Here is a 17,094-nt window from a genome sequence, read left to right as displayed (position 1 = left end):
TCCCCACCTCCTTAAAATTTGAATACTATCCTCCTGTAAGATTGTTTCTCTCCACAGCCCAAGGTTCAAAGAGACCAACCTGATATAGTTAACTATTAGTAGAACTGTACCAATAAATTCACATTAGAGGCAGCGCCGTAACTTAGATTTTTTTTTTCTGGGGGCAAGCATTAATACGTGTATTTGGGCCTCCTAGAAAAAGTTGATTTTCTCATTCTTGGGCCCCCCTCTTTCTATCTTTCTCTTACTATTTATGCCCCACCGGAGCCTGTGGGCCCTCCTTCACGGCAAGGTCTGCAGGGCCGTTACTTACGCCCCTGGGCCCGTTCCATACATGACAAATTAATTAAGGGGACAATGTAGACAAATCTCAAAGCCATACGAATAAATGTTATTTCTAGGGCCCCTAATAATAGACGTTTCTTACTGAAGTGGGCCCACGACTCACTTTTGTTTTATTTACCTTTTGTGCGCTGCTTTATGTAATGCAGTGAAACTGTTTGATGCTTCATTTATAATTTCATGTTCGTATTGTATATGGATGAAGAAAATTTTGTCTCCAAATTGGCCCCTTCGAACGGCGGAGAACCTCCCTGGGGGCAGTTGCCCCTCCCCTGCCCCACACAAGTTACGGTCCTGATTAGAGAAAAAGTAAACTCTTTCGAAATTTACGCAACTTGCAAATACCAAACCCTACTAGTGCTAAAATTGATGAGTTAGTGTCACTGTTACCACTGCTATAAGGGGAATGTAGGGGAAGGACTGCTAAGATTCGCTGGCCAGTTTTTGTGTCAAAACACAGCGCCAAGCTACAGTAAACAGACAATACGTTATTTTAAGCAGTATCACTATTCATGTGTTTGGTATCCCTAAAACTGTTTGAAATAATAATTGTTGTAAATGGCATTATGATCATTTAAGTCTTTTAGAAGCATCTACATGATGAGACGTGATATGTCTGCATGTTTTCGAAGTAAAGACTTTAAAAAATGCTAAAATTTCCATTTCTTGTAACTTTGTCCCTTCATTCATTCGAAATGCATTATACCAAGATCATAGTATTTGACGCTAAAATATAAATGATCCGCATTGCACCGTCTATGCCATTTGAGTTATTAGAGATTTCCAAAATGTTGATGTTAGTGATACTATATTGTCCTTAGAGTATCTAGAAGAATTTTCCCTTCAATACATATATATATATTGAGAGAGAGAGAGAGAGAGAGAGAGAGAGACGCGGATCCAAGGGAAGGGCTATAACGCTTAACGCTGAGGTCTAAACTGGATAAAATGAGCTTCAATCCTGCTTTACACTGGATAAAACGGCAAAGTATGGTTTAGCCCCTCCCTTGATCATATCCTGGATCCGCTGCTGTATATATACTAGAGAGAGAGAAAAGATTATATACATCAGCAGTGGATTTTGTTTCGGGAGAGGCTTGAGGAACAGGTACGAAACATTTGTATTGTACGTGCAATGCGAAAAATGATCACAAATTTATATCGAGAGGGGCTTGCACCCGCTACTTAGGCCTACCCCTTAAATACGCCACTTTACATCAGTCAACCATTCCCATATTAACTCACGCAGCAACGAAAGAAATTTTGAGTAAAGGCAAAATAGCTATCAATATTCGAGACGAGACCGAGACTTTCGAGACTGACCTAAGTCTCATCCCGATTTATAGAGGTCTGTCTCGGTCTCAGCCTCGTCTCGGTCTCAGTACCATTCCTAATTAATAATAATAATAATAATAATAATAATAATAATAATAATAATAATAATAATAATAATAATAATAATGATAATAATAATAATAATAATAATAATAATAATAATAATAATAATAATAATAATAATAATAATGACGGGTGATCTTATCTCCATGATCGTGAATTTCGTTGATTGGGCATACATGATCACTTCAAAGGCCTGAAAAACACAATAAGAATTAAGAAAATTTGTATCTGTACAGAGTAATGTTCTTTAAAACTGTAAGTATACAATTTCATCATTCTACCTGTACTCTTTCTGGGTTGGGCTACGAACTTTTCGGCTCCCCTTGTATGATAAATGTTTAACTTTACAAAATTTTTGTTCAAGGGGATTTAAACCTCCTTGAGAAATATATTATGGAGAAATCAACATTTACTATATTTAGAAAAATTAAATTAAATCTTTGTTTTACGGCCCACGGTTATGTCGGCTAGGCTAAAGGAGACGGTGAGGAAGAGAAATGAATGAAATGGTGGAATGAAGAAAGTGAGAGGAAACGGGAGAATCCTGAGAAAACCCTCACACATGGTGTTTGTCCACCACAAAGTTCACTTGGAGCGAGCTGGAATGGAACCACGAACTCCATGCACCAAAGGTGAACGCACTACCACTGAGCCACCGCGGTCCCTTTTACTATATAAGGATATGCAAAAATCGTACTTCTGAAAGGATATAGGATTGAATGCTTGAACTCCGCGTGATAAAATTCTGCGTACGCCACTGTCAATTTTAATATTCCCAAGGGCTCCATGTTTTGTACTAATATAGTAAAGTCCGAAAGTCTTGTTACTCCTCTTGTTCCAGCTTGTTTAGTGATCCAGAACATCAGTATGGGTACCACCATTATCGTAACCCAATATGACGTGGCGCCATGTCCTGTGTGAAATTTTCCGCCGCTCCAAATTTTTCTTGCTCAGAAAAAAGCCGACAAGGTCAATAAAGTGCATTTTCGTCTGAGAAGAAAACTTTGCCTCTCACAAACACATTGAGCAAATTTTAGCAAGCTTCATGTCTTCGTCGCATGTTCTCATCTCATTTACGAATGATGGCCTAAAAGATGTACATTCAAGACCATTTTTGATGTGTTCACTTTTGGAAGTCCAAGTTCACAGTATCTTTCCCGCAATGATTTTTTATTACTTGGGGGGAGGGCAGTGGTACTATTCAGCCGGTTCGCACCGGTTCCCTAGAACCGGTTGTTAAAATATTTCGAGTTTGCAGAACCGTTTCTTATATCCAGACATAACACTAAATTTTACCCAGTTGTCAGGAACAGTAAATCTTAGTTTAACTATCTTTGTTTTTAAAAATTCTTACAGTTACAGGGTTAAACATATGATCTCTCAGAACAAGATATAAGCATTTATTTCTTAATCCCAAGTGTTCAGATATCATAAATGAGAAGTGGGTTCACATGGGTGTAGTGGTGAGGGCTATTTATATTTGAAACGCATACATATCATTATCAACAATTATCTATCCATTGCTGGATTAAGGTCTTTCAAATACTTTTTGACAACCATCTATCTTTGGCTAATTTGTTTCCAAGATATTCGCAGCGCTACCCCTAATTTTGTGACACCATCTTGTATTAGAATGCTGTGTAGGTCTCTATTTGTTATTTGTGGTATCCAGTAATATATATATATATATATATATATATATATATATATATATAACCAGCTGTTAAAAATAGAATAACACCATTGGGGAGGGGGAAATCTCACTACAAAATCCGCCACTGCTTCATATATTTCTTGTCATGTTGATGGTCGACCGTCCTTTTCTTATAAAAAGCAGTATCGTTTGCTGCCCATGCATGCACTTGCCAGAATACATAATTCCACACTGTAGGTACTTGTATTAGCAATCTGAAAAGAAATTGAAGAATAAATAGACATATACGTACAAAGAAAAGGGGGAGATGTCAGCCATCTAAAAAAAAAAAAGGAACAATAATACACATACATACAAATGAAAAAAGAGGGACAAGACTTTCGGATCGTATTGTATATACATTTAACAAGTATTTATAAAAGTTCTTCCCCATTCTGTTTCTCTCACAAGTAGCATTTTGGAGATAACACAATATTCTTAGCAATAAGAGTTAGTGATGGGCAAAGCGATTCACCTCTGAGTTCGCCGCTCAATAGTTCGCTCACTAAAATGAATCGAATCATTTGAACGACTCAGTGACTCACTTATATTTTTATATCAGGGGGAGGGGGAAGTTAAAAACTGAAATTGTATTATCAGACTAAATGCATTACATAAAATGAATTTGAAAGGTATAACTCCAATTTTAGATTACAAGCATACTGCTATTAACAAATTTAACTTTAAAAAATCACAGGAAGTTATACTTTTAAACTAATGCAAATTACAATTAACAGATGTAACACACAAAAATGCAATTCAGATACAAAATACACATACAAATTAGACTAAATAAAATTACTATTAATAAGTGTGAAATGCATCACAAATGCAAAACAGCTGTATGCCAGTAGCGTCTCCTGACGTGGATGTTAGGGCGTTGGCAAGAAAGGAAAAATATATTAACCCTCACAACCATAGGCGATACTATAGTGGGAATTCCCTCTTTCCAGGAACAAAGGTGGGCCCACCCACTTTTTTTACTGATCAAAAATATTGTGATAAATTTACCTCAATTTACGCATAATTATTTTAGTGGCATTCGCATTCAGCATTCGAGTATTTAATAGTGACTATACTTTGCCCACCCATCAATTGAACATAGTCTGCACCTGGAAGTTCTCGCAATTTTCGAAAGTAGAACCATGATCGTCACTGCATAATGTCCTATTTACGCGCCGAGAAGGGCGGGATGGGCGATCCAACAATATTATAGTTCAACACCATATTATAGGTCATTTGCAAGCCTGCCATGAAAATTTTAGGGGAGACAATAAAAATTTAGAAGTGGCTTGGCCCCCGCACCCGCCGTGCATACGGACCCGAATCAAATCAAAGTAACATGATAAAAACTGAATTCGAAGTAGGTATTAATAACCAACTGTTTTCTCTTGGTGTGATTACAAGATTCTTGTCATTTTTATATAATAGACGTATTGTGTCAATAACATAACATTGAGGTTTAAGGACTGTTTTAAGTACAGAAAACCTTAACAGGGGCATCGGTTCTACCCATCCCAACAGTATGTGCTTCCATAAAATTCAGTTATGTTGTAGGTACAACTTACGAGAAATACTTTTTGAATTTCGTACATCACAGTCTTAAGAATTTCCATATAGGTCTATATTATAAAAGTATCTTAAAATACCCTTAAGTAGACCTTCGTTATTTAAGCTGAAATTACCTTTTGCATCGAAAATAATGAACTAAGACAATCAGGATCAATTCTCCCCTATTATAAAATATATTTAAAATTTACTGTAATTATTACGAATTTATTTGAATTACATATGTTCATTTTAACATGCCATTTCCCTTAAGAATTGTATAACACCTACTTTTGTTTAAAACTAACAGTTGCACAATATTGAAGTACGATCAAATGCAGAGTGACTAATCTCTACTGCTGGTGCGCTCTCTTTTTCATTAATTTCTCAACTGAATATTCAATTGTCTATGTGCGATTGTAAGAGCGGATCCAGGGAACAGGAAAGAACCAGCTCTTTCGGGCCTTTACGTACTTGACCTCACCCCCCAGTATTTCAATGACGCAGTTTGCGTCATGGCCCCCCTTTGTGGGCACCCCTGCTTTATATGAAAAATATCAATGTGAGTCCAACTGCCACATCAAAGTGCTAAACATTTACATTGTTGGTACTCTTTTTAATTTATTCATGCCAGAGGTGCAAATACACTAAGGCGACGCACATTTGCTGAACTCGACTGAAGAGGCGCTCGCTATAGTGAGAATCAGCGAAACACCAACTGACTGAATCAACCAACAAGAGGGCGGTTCGCGAGTGAGCGACGTACAAGATTCACGTTCTCTAAACATTGTCACTCCTAAAGAATCGTCCCTTCCAGAGAATAGTGGTTCAAAAAGAACCACGACTCCTGAAGAACCACGACTCCCGAAGAACAATGACGAACCACGACTCCAGAAGAATCATGATTCCCGAAGAACCACGACTCCCAAAGAACAACGACTCTCAAAGAGTAACTACTCTCGAAGAATCGTTACTCATTTCTAGTGAACAACGACTCACTCATAGTCAGAAGAGTCGACTCACTCGCGAGCGATACATCACTATTAAGAGTACTGGGCTACCGTGGCTTAGTGGTAGAACTTTCACCTCTGGTGCATGGGATCTTTAGTTTGATCCCAGCTCTCGCCAAGTGAGCTTTGTGGGGAACAAACATCGTGTGCATGGACTTCATCGGGGTTCTATAGTTTCCTCCCACTTCCTTTATTCCACCATTATCATCACCCATTCCATTATAACCGTCTCCCTTAGCCTCAGTGCATAATCATTGGATGTTAAACTAAATTAAATAAATAAAATTAAAATAAAAAAATATGAGAAATACTGGCTGCTCAGAGCATTATATCAACAATAGAAAGGAACAATAGAAATTCGTTTAAATTATAAAATTTTGAATTTACTTTATTTGTTGTAATTCTTTAAAAAATCTATTACTATGAACACGCTACTTTTTATGTTAAGAATAGAAGATATCCGCAAGATATGGACGCAAGGTGAGTTGATAGTAATTTCTCTCATTCTTTCTTTCATTTTTATTCATATATTTTGATTAATTCATTTGCAAAATTTACGATAAAGTGTGGAGAATTTGGATTCTTGTAGGAAAAAATACGTATGCGGGATTTTCAATAGGTAATATTTATTTATAAATAATAGTGGGTGTGTAGCCTAAGTATCTACGACGAGGTTTGAATTTAATCTTATTATAAAACAATAGGGCAATGGAAGAATGAAAATTTACATATGTTGGCCTAAACTATTTGATGAAAATTTATATGCATGTAAGCATGTTATATATTAATAGTGGTGATTAGTGTTTCCAAATTCACAATTCTAATGCTTTAAAATTATTTAGTAAATCATTCGTTTATATATAATGTATATAGCAACATTTGGTTGTAATTCTCATTTAAAACTGGATATGATTGTCCTTATGTACCATAAATTAAATTAAATCTTTAAGTTTTACGTCCTACGATTATGCTGGCTAAGCTAAAGGAGACGGTCCTTATCTAACAGTTGGAAAGATGAACATAATGCAGCTATGGTGGGGATTAGGTGTAAAATCTAGTATCATTGAAAAATTACATATTTCAGTAGCGTACACAGAATTTTAACTAACGGGTTCAGATACTCAAACTCATATTCTTTCAGTACAAACGTGACTGAACTTTACTTTTCCATAATATCTTTCTCAATGTGAAATTAAAATCCGAAAATCCTCCTTGCGTACGCCTCTGACAGATTTACCTGTAGTTCGTAATATACGCTCCAATTCGCCTTTACGGGCACCGAGAAGTAGGACTGGTTTTCGAGTGTTTTGCGACAGATTGCATTGATGCAACTTTCGGTTAGCTCAGTAACTTTGTCTTCGTTATGTCAAGCTTAAAATTGAATTACTTTTCGCGACAGATGGTGTAACCTTGGGTTTAGCTATGTAGCATGTTTTTGTTCTGTCAAATTTGATGTAAATTTATATTACTTACCGTCTCTGCGACAGATGACATTGATTAAAAAGTGGATCAACTTTTCACGATAGATGTTAATGCAGCTGTGGTTTTATCTGTATAGCCTAGGCGTCTTTTGCTATTCGAGGAATTTTCTTTGAAAATTAAATTGAGTATGCATCAAGTTGTGCAATTTACAATTCTGAGAGTGTTTTTGTTTAAGATTAAGCGGGTATAGGGCCAGACATAGTTTTATTGAGTATGAGCTTGGCTATTGTCTCAGACGATTGTTGATCTATCTCATAGAATGCTTATATTGTTTGGGATTTAGGGAGTGCCTCTCAGTAAGTAAGAAGGATACTAGCTACAGTGGGTTGTAGCTGGAACAGATTTTTTAAAGTTGACCATTATATAATAATGTAAACGTATTTACGTAATGCATTGTGAAGAGAAGCAAATATCCACAATGGTAAACCCTCTGCCGAAGTCCTCATAGCGTTTTCTCTAAGTTACGATTAAAACTTGACGATTGGTGAAATTATGAGCGTGGCTACTATAATTTGCTACAGTTAGTTAGTCAAACATGATTTATAATTTAAAAAGAAAGGAATCGTTAAAGAATCATTTAAGACACCACTTTATTTGGTTTCTAGCTTTAATTGTAAAAATATCAATGAATTCTCATATTTCTAACATAGTTATGCTCCAACGTGGATCAATAGAATTTGAGGAAGTTGAGAGAAAATAAGTTGCAACTCGCGAGAAACATTGAAAACTATATTTAAAGAAGTATAATTTATACAAGGAAATATATTTTAGTTATATTTAAGGAATATCACAGCGAGAGGACGATCAACACAGCATTCAGTTAGTAGAGCATGGCCAATTGAACAGGAAACATACCATATGCCCAAGTGTCAATATGCCACGTCAGCATAGGAGGGCTCAATGTAGCCTGTTCAATGGAGTCCTAGGTTTTCCTACAAAAAAGGAAGACCATGAGAAGTTTGTGCACGTGCAAAGCATGCCGCCAAAACAGTGATACGCGTGTGGAAACAGAAGATAATCATACGCAGGAACGATTGGGACGTGGACACACCACTGGATAACAGACATATTTTTCAGATGGCTATGACAGCGAACACCGTCGTACACAGCATCAGCTAGACGGTAAAGGATAATGGATGTAGAACTGTTTGAGTTGACTGTTTGACAGTGTCTGGGAATATTATACTGGGACACGCATGGCTTTACTTGACTTCCATTGACTCAGAACCACAAACGTCTCAGGCTACAGTGGGCATGTGAATGCCGTTGCTTACCATGTTGAGCGGCCCAGACGAGTCGTACTGTGACGGCTACCTACTTTTAGACGCTGTCATTATGAGTGTAATCTGCTACCGTATTGTCGAGTATCATGGCAGCCAAAAGACAAGCATAACGGTTTGAGGCGACTGCATTGGGTGCAACACACGACCTCAGCTACTACCAATTCAGAGCAACCTCACAAGTGGAAAATAAATCCGAAAAGTTCCTTCACACAACACGGATGCTATTTTAACAGGATAATGCCCAACCACATATATCCCAGAATGTAGACGTCTTCTTAAAGGAGCAGTTCGACTTAGAAATGCATTTTTTACAATTTATTTCCATTTGTAGAGTTGAAAATTCTAAAAGGAATGGTGTTTGTTTGATCGCGATACGTTCAGTCGTTAGCGAGTAACAGAGGAAGAAAGATTTTGTGATGACGTCATAGGTGGGCAAGTAGCGAGAGCAGGCTTACACACTACACAGTGCCAAGCATTTCGTTTGTGAAAGGTGCGGTGGCACGTTCTAAGTGCGGTTTCCTTTTCCAGAACTGATTGCAAAGACTTACAAATATCATCTGCATGTAGAAAATGATATCTGATGGTGGGCTGTACAAACGTTTATATATTATAAAACGTATCCTATAAAGTATGAGTTCAGCGTTTCAAAAAAAATAAAAAAAAATCGAAACCAGTATGTAAATAGATGGCGGACGAGATTGCTGCAATACCTAAGTACCTTTTCTTTAAGCATTCTTCCGATTCCCGAACATAAGTATGTTCATTTTCACGTTTTGTTGCAATTTTTAATGCTGACCCTATAATTTTGTGCTTTAAGGTATGTACAGGAGCGCAACATATGAGGCAAAAATGAAATAACATCTGTAAAGTTTGCCAGAATACGAAAAACACTTCACCGGTTAAATTTCTTTTATTCTCATAGCTGTCCGCGGAACAACTCTCATCACCCGTTTCATCATTGTCACATGATACAGAGAAATTAAACGATGAATCAATGTCTTGAGGAACAGTCATCGTCACTGATTCCTTCTACAAGCCGGTATATTTCACTCCCTAATTCACATTGTATAGCTTATTTCTAAAGCAGTATCTTCAGAATCATGAGTGACATCGTCTCTATTACCCTCTAATGCCTCGTCTTGACTACAACCGTTAATTGCGTCTTGTACGATACTTGTACGTTGGTAACTGGACATAGATCGGTGCTCGTTCAATGGCTCGGATTTTAAACCTTTCAATAATATACTTGGAACAGCATTCTTTCTGTTTGCGTGTAAATAATTCTCCTGGCATTAGCCAGAAGTGGATGTAGACGGTAAAAACTCAGGAGGGGGGAGTCAGAACCCAGACTATGATATGTATATCATGTTTACTAAAAACTTTCAAAAATATCTAAATAATAGTTTAAATCAATTCTGTCACTCAAAAACTGGGGGGCCTAGGCCCCCGGCCCCAGCCTAGATCCGCCACTGGCATTAACTTTTCTTTCAGTAGACTTGACTTCTTGAAGGCAGGCTCTTCAAGATGTTTGGAACACGAGTGATTTTATTTGGTACATTTTTCCCATTGGTTTTCTTGAGCCATAATTTATATCGATCTGGTGATTTCTCACGACTTAGAAACGTAAGAAAAGATACTTTACGTCCTCAGCTTCAATTGCACAAGAATTATAACCGAAAACACAGCAGGTGTTAGGCATTTCTATTTCACTTCACAGACACAGCACGCGCTATACTAACACGTGTTTTCTACTTCACACTAGTGTTTCTTTCAGAAAAAAAATCCGGGGGGGGAGGCAAAGGGACCCTTAGTATTCGGCGAGGCACATTATTTTTACACACTACTATTATATTTATTACATTATAGACGTATTATTTTGGTCTTCTCCGGGGGAATCTCTCAGAGCTCCGGGAGACAGTGCCACCCTAAAAACATGTCTGGAAGAAACACTGTTTCGCACAACAAACGTAATTACTGCTCTCTCTCTACTCTTTTTTATACTAATGCTATAGGAAAAACAACTAACAAAAACTTCCCTCAAGAATTCAACAGAGCAAGACTGCTAACAAATCCAAAACACAATCTATTAAATCCAATGCACTATTAAAGGTTTATCAGCTGCGTACAAGGGAGTGGTTGCTGACTCACATTGAGTTTCTCGCTTATCCCACCAATGACGTCACTATTTACGATTCATCAAAAACAAATGTCTGTAGAAGCTGAACGAGACGGCCTATCAAGATATAAAAAAATACGGGTATCTTATTTTTTGTTACTCTTTCTATTGCACCAAACTTGTTTTTAACTCGAACTGCTCCTTTAAAGGAATGACACGTACGCTGCTTCCCTCATTTGTATGTCGCTTGATATGTCACTCATCGGACATAAGTATGATATTGTTGGTCGGTAACTTGTTCATCAGAGACCTTTAACAGACAGTGTCGATACCTTGTTGACACGAACCTTAGCAAGATTACCTAACTCAGAGAATCCGTGAACTTTTCAATTTCTGTCAAGGGACATACATATTTTGCTTTCTAGTAACCTTAACTTCAGCTGCGTGGCAGGCGATTCTTGGAGGATACATTCAACGCCTATTTGATTGGTAGACGTAATCTTGATGAATCAGAATGCAAGGGTAGAGGGTTGTTCAGTTCTGTAGTTGTACTTATTTCTGCATAGTCATGTAATGAATTTGTTACATAAATTTCACTCCACTCCCACAAGTCTTTCTTGGCGTGCAATTTTTGCATATAGTGGTGCATTTGCTGTACACAATCTATCACGGACGTCATTTTCGAGTTTTGATAAATACATATTTTTTAATTAAGAAATACTAACAACCTAATAAATAAAACGTGACATTCTTATTTCGGTAGAGGATCATGTACCCCCAGAAACAAAATCTGAAACGACGCCACAGTTGTCTATAGCTACATAAGGGAAACAGCAGAAATGGGCACGATAACTTTCAGCACGATTTCTTTTGATATATATAAGTGATCTTTTGATATATATATATATATATATATATATATATATATATATATATATATATATATATATATATATATATATATATATATATATATATATATATATATATATAAAAGTGTTTTCTGTTTTTTTAAAACTTATGAGAAGTAATGCTTTCAGGATTTGCCCTTTATAATTGGTCAACAGTGTGCAAGACAATACCGTAAATGAGAGTTGAGTGATACACTTTTAAATTTTAAAATAGTCATATTAGTGCCTCATTTAATTATATTCTAGAAGTTTTTGTACACCTTCAATTGATCTTAGAGTAATATATCATAATCACTGGTCAAATATATGTTTTTACATATATTTTGCAAATAATATGGAGAAAAGTTTGTGTATCGCTCTCGTACAAGGATTTATTTATACGCTATGTCTCATCAATGTAGCAAATACAGTCTTGTGAGACAAACTAGGTTGGAAAATGCGTAAATGATACAGAGTGAATTAGTTTATACCGGAAGTATTACATAATATACATATATATAATTATCAATGTGAGAAAATGTCTTTTGAAAAAGTACAACTTACAAAAATTAATATGGCGCTGGACCAACTTTCCACCTCACAACAGTATGGATGGAAGAAATGGAGTGGAACGAGGAATGGAGTCATAAAGATCGTGATAGGTAACAAGTGGACTTTTATACCATTTCGCGTGCAGTGCATCACTCAGTTCCCTGACAAAGGATGGAGGCAGAAATCTACAGAAGATTTGTGTTTCCGAAACAGATCACAGATGTTCAATTATGTACAGATCTGGGAATTAGGAGGGCCAGGGAAGATGTTTCAACTTTATCCCAGTGTTCTTCAACTGTATGAATGAGCGCATTATTATCCTATCATTACTTGGAAACAACTTTTGAAGCATAGGATACACATGGTCTCCTAAACTAGCGACATAATCACAGACAATGAGGCGGACTGGTAAGCATTAGCGCAGGGCTCAATGCAAACCAGGATATTGTGGCCTACAGCATCACAGAGCCTCCGCCATTTCAAGACTGGGCAAAAATGCTGCGGAATGTAACGTTGCACCATGTTTTAAACGCGGCCCATGGTTTTAAATAAGACGAACGACGATTCACATGATCATATTACACATTTTAATCTGCGATCTATGTTGCGTGTCTATGGTCCATGCTGCGTGTTCGCTGCATTGTTGGCGTCGTCCTGAATGTTTTTTTCCCTTATCATTGCTTTCGCACGTACAACCGTCTCCGTATGTGCATGTAATGCGGCTCGCGGCGGAGAATGATTATCACCATGAACAACCCGGCGAACTGGTACCTTCTAACAATAAAGACAGCCTAGACAAATTAGCTTTGTCAGTGGAACAAATTCGGAACAAGCTGATTTTCGGTACACACGTTCAGAATAGCATTAAAAACAATACTGGAGAGTTCAATTGATGTTAATGGTGGGAAACCTGGGAAAACGCCATCTTGAAAAAAACTATTTTCGAACATTTTTTTTTTGACAATTTTTTTTTTTTTTTTGTGCTAAAACTATGCAAGATACGCAAAAATGTTATTGGGCCTTTCTTGTAGAGCATTAAATTTCAAAAAATTGAAGAAAATTGCAATTCTCAAAAGCAGAGATTTCCAAAGGTCAGTGGATATTCACTGCAGGACACGCAATTAATACTTGGGAAAAGGGTTTTATCTTAAACCAACCTTCATCAAACATTATAATATCATTTTTAAAATTTCTAACCATATTTTGTCTTAACATATTTAATTGGTGATAGGACACATTGCATTTTTTATGATTGGGATTTCAATCACGATTTTTAGGATTCAGGTTTCTTGGAGTCTCGTTCATGATGGAGATAAATAAAGTCCTCCAAAAGGTGTCGGGGAACCATTGCTCTAAAACAACCCTTTTCCATTTTAGGTCATTCCACGCGAAAGTGAGCCTGAACCCAAATTTTCGAAAACTGTTAAAAACAATGCATTTTTACGTATATACGAAGTAAATAGAACGAAATTTACTTTTTCACAAAGAAAAACTTATTTATACTTAGAATTCACGTAAAATTTTAAGTCTGAGTTGTGAATTTGTAACATGTCAGCTGGGAGGAAATTTTTTATTCTTGTTATCGGCAACATTTTACGGTATATTGTGCATATTTGGCTGAAGTAACTTCGAGCTATTCAAGATGCTTCTTTTTGCTAAAAGCTGCAGTTGAAATAGTGTTTACAGGATAAAAATTGTTTATAATACCATTAAAGATATAAACGTCAACTTGAGTGTCCTGCCCGTGACAGAAAACTACCAAAAGTTATTGTACTGAATTACTAAATTTGTGAATGTGGTTCGTACTTAGTAGAAGTAACAATTTTCACGTGTACTTCACATTTACCAAATTTTGGACTAATTCTAACAATATATTTCGATTTATTTCAATTTGAAAACTTGTCCTGCCCGTGACAGTGGGCATGCCACTGGTGGGATAGTTTGTGTACATTGGTTATTCACGATAGAAAATTATTCCATGTGTACTAAAATAAAGTTTTCTAAGCATGAACATTATTTACTTAAATAGAGGATTATGTATTACTGTCAGTATGATGTTTTAACTTAAAATAAATGTCATATAAATATTATCATTAGTGTCACCTTTCTGTTCGTTTCAAGGGAGCAGTAGATGGGATTGAAGTACGTACAAAACGGCCAGTATGGAACTTTGTGAAACAAAACAAAGTAATTGTAGAATGTGCTGCTAATTTCGTAGCAGCTTTAAACTCTTCGTTTCAAAATATATCTGTTTTACTACTATCATCAGCAGAAATTGAAAAAAAAAAGTTTTGAATAAAAGACGGGAAAATGCTCTTGTCAATTGAATGTCCCCAATCAAAACAGTTATTCCTGCAATTTGACAGTGAAAATTTGGTAGTTCGTCGAACTTTTAAATTAGAGCCTCATCCGTATAAAATCTTTAAATTTTTAACAGACTTTTATTCAGATTCTGAAAATGATGACTCCAAAAGCCATGAAGGTGTCCTGAGGGACGACTTACAAGGCTTGTGCATGTTAACAAGGCTTGTGTTAGACCAGCTGTTGAAGATATAACACAATAAACATTTTTGTTGATGGAATTTTTCTTTAGTGGACAGAAAAATAAAACATAGACATGCAACTATCGCACAAAGCCCAGTAGAAGAGGACGAAGTCGTCAAGGAAATTCGTATGAAGACCGTAAGCAATTGCGGTAAAATTTTCAAGACTGTTGAAGATGTGTCTTACGTGCGTTTCGATCAAATAATACCTTTGATACCAGCAGTGCTGTGCCCCGGGGGGAGCGAGCGTGGTTACAGCCCCGGGCGTCAAAGTAAGGGGGCGCAAAATTCAGGAGGAACAAATTATATATTTATATATATATATATATATATATATATATATATATATATATATATATATATATATATATATATAATGGAAGGAAAACAGTATTAAAAAGTGCTCAAAATCAAGGAAAAGCAGAGTTTATTTTTGAAAATTTTCTTACGCATCGCGCCAACCATGGTGACGCTTTGCGGCTGGTCTGTCGATCTCACTCATATTTACGGGGGCGCCGTTGCGACGCGTCGTATAGTCTCGCCCCGGGCGCTGATTTTCCACGGCACGGGCACTGGATACCAGCACCTATTTTATATACTGTTAGACAGTGTTTTGTACGAATTTCCCTACAAGGTCGGTGTAAATGGGCAAATAAAACCATTTCCTAAAGTGTAGGTGGTGAGAAATAAGTGTACGGCATATTATTATTTTTATGTGGTAAAAGCGAGCCTCAACTAAAGTAAGTATAATTATTTATGTAAAATGCTAGAACAGAACAGCAGAAATTAACTTATTTTCCATTTTATTTCATTTTTGAAGTAATTCTTATCGAGATGTTGTGTGTTGATTCACACGGTGTCCTGCCCGTGACAACCATGTGTCCTGCGCGTGACACAGTAAAGTTTAGTTTATTCATTAAATAAATATTTGGCAAATTTCTATTGTGTAAAGTTTGTTTAAAAATTTCATCATTTATACATTTCCGTTTAAATAAAAACATTTTGAGCTAAGAATTCACAGTTTTGTAACATTCACTTGGTGTGTCGAAAGTCACTTCTCTTTTTTGTCCCCGCCCGTGACAGACGTTTAGGAATTAATATTTTCTACTAAAAAAAAAAAAAAATTACTGAAAACATCAGCTACATATACTCCTAAGTCTGTACTGCTCATGTATCATACAATTAGCAGAATTTATGTTGTACTTTTAGAAATATACAACTTTAAAGCATCAAAAATGTAGTGTAAATGCCCTGCCCGTGACGATGGAATGGCCCTTTTCCTTTTTCAAGACCATTATCCCTTTCTTTGTCTTTTTCTTGCCTTTTATTTTGATTTTTTAATTTTATATTTTTATATAATCTTAAAAACATCTTTACTAAGGGAGTGTTACGTTATATATTTACTCAATCTTTAAAATTTAGAGATAAATTAAAAAGAAACTAAAAATAGTTTGCTTACCATTCTTAATGAGTTGTCAGGGTCGAACTGAGGAAGGCTAACTTCATGTATCATTCCTTAATCGAATTCCATTTATATCTTTATCTGAATGTCCTGGCTGTTCGCAGTCCTCTCTTGTTATCAATATTTCGTCAGCCATTCTGTCTGTGACTTTCGCAATGCTGCTACCAAAAGTGCACAACTCTACATTTTCAGATTCTCTTTTGTTTTTATCTTCAACAACAAATAGTTGTTCTTCAACTTATTCACCCAGTATTTCTTCTTCAGTTGACATAGTAGGTGGCAAGTTGTGGCATCGCAATCCTCTAGAATGAAAACATACAATAAAATATCGAAGACCTGCATTTATGCATCTGCAACCTAAATAGCAATCCTTTTGACATTTACCTGCTATTAGCTTCAAAAGGTTTTTGGGAGCGGATGGTTTAAGCGTGGTGACTGGAACCAAAGTAATTCCATCTTCTTTCTGCCAACCCCAGTTTTCTGCTGATAACACATTACCTTCCATAGTTGCACTTGATGAAACACTGAATAGGTGTTGTTGGGTAGCCTCTGTTGTTGGGGGAAGACTAGCCAAGTTAACTTCAATTTTGGCTTTAGAAGCGAGTTGCAGAAGTTAGTGTATCTAAAGGTATTTAAAGAAGTCTCTGTCTCTGTAGCTCCGTAGACTCGAAGGAAGTTTTCTCTTTCAGCCAGTATTATCAATGCTTGTGCTGATGGATCATTAAAAACTGAAACTGCATTTTGAAGTTCTCAGAAATTAGATTTTCTTCTTTCC

At 36.4% G+C, this 17,094-nt stretch overlaps 1 long non-coding RNA gene across 1 annotated transcript; it reads right to left on the bottom strand.

The window, feature by feature from the left end:
• Positions 1–3,414: 3,414 nt before the first annotated feature.
• On the bottom strand, positions 3,415–16,729 carry LOC145663648 (uncharacterized). Its single transcript, XR_014127210.1, has 2 exons — positions 16,317–16,729; positions 3,415–3,648 (listed from the first exon to the last, which is right to left on the bottom strand). It is a non-coding gene; the product is annotated as an uncharacterized LOC145663648 (long non-coding RNA).
• Positions 16,730–17,094: the final 365 nt, after the last annotated feature.

Source organism: Thermobia domestica, chromosome 11 (genome assembly GCF_964235325.1).
Source record: "Thermobia domestica chromosome 11, izTheDome1.hap1.1, whole genome shotgun sequence".
In the NCBI taxonomy this organism is placed as follows: Eukaryota; Metazoa; Arthropoda; class Insecta; order Zygentoma; family Lepismatidae; genus Thermobia; species Thermobia domestica.
Note: the sequence above shows the minus strand (reverse complement) of the source record. Positions and strands in the feature narration are given on the sequence as shown.